General features: G+C 40.8%; 1 long non-coding RNA gene across 1 annotated transcript; it reads right to left on the bottom strand.

Annotated features, from left to right (window-relative positions):
- LOC143785857 (uncharacterized) lies at positions 1-1,482 on the bottom strand. The gene is made up of 2 exons (XR_013218118.1): positions 1,262-1,482; positions 1-697 (listed from the first exon to the last, which is right to left on the bottom strand). It is a non-coding gene; the product is annotated as an uncharacterized LOC143785857 (long non-coding RNA).
- Between the last annotated feature and the right edge of the window lie 2,090 nt (positions 1,483-3,572).

Below are 3,572 nucleotides of genomic sequence, written 5' to 3'. Positions count from 1 at the left end.
TTTATTTTAAACATATTTTATTAAATACAATCTTTACCTCTACCTAATGCCAATGATCCAGAAGAAGGCAAAAAACCTGGACACGTTCAGCCAATGTGTGTTACAGGGAAAAAATTCCTTCTTGACCCCGGGAAAAGGCGATCAGTTCGAGAACACTGGATCAAGGCCATACTACAACTAACTAACTGACATATAGAGAGCAATGATATTAAATATGGAGACTCATTTCTGGATAGCAGATCTTCTTTGTCCTGGTAAGTCGCCTCACCTTTCATCGTCAGATCAGAGCCTGGAGCTCATAGCTTGGCTATGTTCATCTCCCCTGTAAAAAAAAGAACACTACCCCCACACAGAACAGTACCTCCCTACAAACACTACCCCTTAATATACAGACATAGGATTGTTGCATCATATCAGGACCCTTATACAATTGGCAAACAAATAAAGTTGCACTCTGAAGTGCTAAAGCATGTAAATATGTATGTTCTGCTCCTTATACCATTTGGTTATACAGCAGACACCTAAACAATATGATGTCATGATGCACTGATTCCAGGATTAGATCCATATAATCAGTATATAATGACATCATAAGACAACAAATATAATGTACAGACATATTAAATGATTAACGCTAAACAATCGCATGGCTTTCTTTAGATTCTTCAATCTTCCTTCCAGGATCCAGATTCTTTCCCTGGTAAGAAAAAAAAATAATATGAGGGGGAAGTATCAGTATAAAACCTGTAGAAAGCGTCATAAATATATTGTACTTTATGCAGATAAACAAGCCCCCTTTTCTCTGCAGTTTTAAGTTTTGACATAAACATTTAAAAATGGTGTACTAAATTTCATTTAAAAAAATGTTGTAAATGCAGTAATATATAAGTTAAATAAATAGTAAAATAAAATGGTAAAATAAATAATTAGAAAGTAAAAAAATAAATGTATTTTTTCCCCAATGTATGTACACCAACCTCTCTCCCATGTTGCAGAATAATGGTACATTTTTCCCCAATAATCTTAGATCAAAGTGACAGAACCACCACCAACAATCTGTGCCAGCCACAGATACTACCAACTCTCAGTGTCCAACATTCCGCTGTGTGACCTCACAAAGAACCTTCATCACCCAAGTCTAGAGATTCTACCAGCAAGGACTGAAGAAACCTACAACCTTACAGCCACAATCTGTAGACTTGGAGGGTCCATATTGGCGCTAAGTTCACTATATTAAATCCCTGTAAGGCTTCTTATTTACCTGTATCCTCAACTTCCACTCTTCTCATCTTCATCTCCTGAAATGAGAATCCATGTCCTTGATCCTGGATCTTCCGCTCTCCTCGTTGTCATCTCCTGACATGAGAATCCGTGTCCTCGATCCTGGATCCTGCGCTCTCCTCGTCTTCATCTCCTGACATGAGAGTCTGTGTCCTTGATCCTGGATCTTCCACTCTCGTCGACTTAATCTTCTGAAATGAGCTTCTGCCCCCAGAATACCCGTTTTTATAGACCCAGAGTCATTGTGACATCATGCTGTGAGGTAACAATGCCCTCCTGTATTTGATGATGTCACATATGACCATGAGTGATATCTCCACAGGTATTGATTAATATTGACAACAAATAGTGATAATATGGTAGATCACATTGGTTACCATCAAGGCTGGAGGAGCCGGGCGATTAAGGAAAAGTTCCCAAAAGTGGAAAACATTTACTGCGTCTGAAAAAAAATAAAGGACTTTATAACAATTTACCTCAAACATAATTAAATTCTAGGCCCTATGACAACACTTCCCCCTTTTTACAGCATTAGGCCGGCGTCACACTCAGCGTATGTAAATACGGTCCATTTTTTACGGCCGTAATACGCAGAAATGTTCCCAAAATAGTGATCCGTATGTCATCCTTAGACAGGGTGTGTCAGCGTATTTTGCGCATGGCATCCTCCGTATGTAATCCGTATGGCATCCGTACTGCGATATTTTCTCGCAGGCTTGCAAAACCGACATCTAATGAATTTATGTGCTCAAATATTCATTAAAACATATATACAGTATATATATATATATATATATATATATATATATATATATATATATATATATATATGTGTCATTGAGACACATATATATATATATATATATATATATTCTGTATTTATATTTAATTCTACGCGAGATATGTGAAAAGCCGGTAATTCAATTGCCGGCTTTTTCTTTCTCCTTCCCAAACCCGACAGGATATGAGACATGGTTTACATACAGTAAACCATCTCATATCCCTTTTTTTTTTGCATATTCCACACTACTAATGTTAGTAGTGTGTATGTGCAAAATGTGAGCCCTCTAGCTTGTAAAATAAAGGGTTAAATGGCAGAAAAACTTGGCGTGGGCTCCCGCGCAATTTTCTCCACCAGAGTGGTAAAGCCAGTGACTGAGGGCAGATATTAATAGCCTAGAGAGGGTCCATGGTTATTGGCCCCCCCTGGCTACAAACATCTGCCCCAGCCACCCCAGAAAAGGCACATCTGGAAGATGCGCCTATTCTGGCACTTGGCCACTCTCTTCCCACTCCCGTGTAGCGGTGGGATATGGGGTAATGAAGGGTTAATGTCACCTTGCTATTGTAAGGTGACATTAAGCCAGATTAATAATGGAGAGGCGTCAATTATGACACCTATCCATTATTAATCCAATAGTACGAAATGGTTAATAAAACACACACACATTTTTAAAAAGTATTTTAATGAAATAAAGACACAGGTTGTTGTAATATTTTATTATACTGGTAATCCAGCTGAAGACCCTCGTTCTGTAACAAAGGAAAAATAAAAAAACAACAATATCTCATACCTTCCGACGCTCAGGTCAGTCCCACGAAGTAAATCCATCTGAAGGGGTTAAATCATTTTACAGCCAGGAGCTGTGCTAAAGCAGTGTTCGTGGCTGTAAAACCCCGGGGACTGAATGGAAAGCGGGGTGACCTGTAGTTACCTTGAGTTGCGGTGAGGCGCCCTCTGCTGGATGTCCTCATATGAACTCGAGCGTGGGAACTTTTACCAGGCTCCAGTTCATGAGGACATCCAGCAGAGGGCGCATCACCGCAACTCAAGGTAACTACAGGTCATTCCCCTGCAATCCATTCATTCCCGGGGGTTTTACAGGTACGAGCACTGCTTTAGCAGAGCTCCTGGCTGTAAAATGATTTAACCCCTTCAGATGGATTTGCAGCACCCCAGAGTCCTGGTCTTTGCAGTAATTTCGCTCTGCCACTAAGGGGAGTGATGTTACGTCTGATTGCACTAAAGGAGTTCACCTGACCAGGTATCACAGTCACACATTACACTTCACACTCTGGCCACCAGGGGGAGCAAAGGGTTCTATGTATTAGGCCACTCCTCACACTCTGGTAAAACTGGGGGTTGGATAGGAAGTTAGAGAGAAGCTGACTGGGTTTTGCCCAGGCAACATCCTGTGAGAGAGGGAGTTCCTGGGAAGATTCAGGGGGGTCTCTGTCAGGGGTGGGATCCTGACAGCGGCCTAGCGAAAAGGACAGATCGTTACGGAGCC

This window comes from Ranitomeya variabilis, chromosome 7 (assembly GCF_051348905.1).
Source record: "Ranitomeya variabilis isolate aRanVar5 chromosome 7, aRanVar5.hap1, whole genome shotgun sequence".
Taxonomy (NCBI): Eukaryota; Metazoa; Chordata; class Amphibia; order Anura; family Dendrobatidae; genus Ranitomeya; species Ranitomeya variabilis.
Note: the sequence above shows the minus strand (reverse complement) of the source record. Positions and strands in the feature narration are given on the sequence as shown.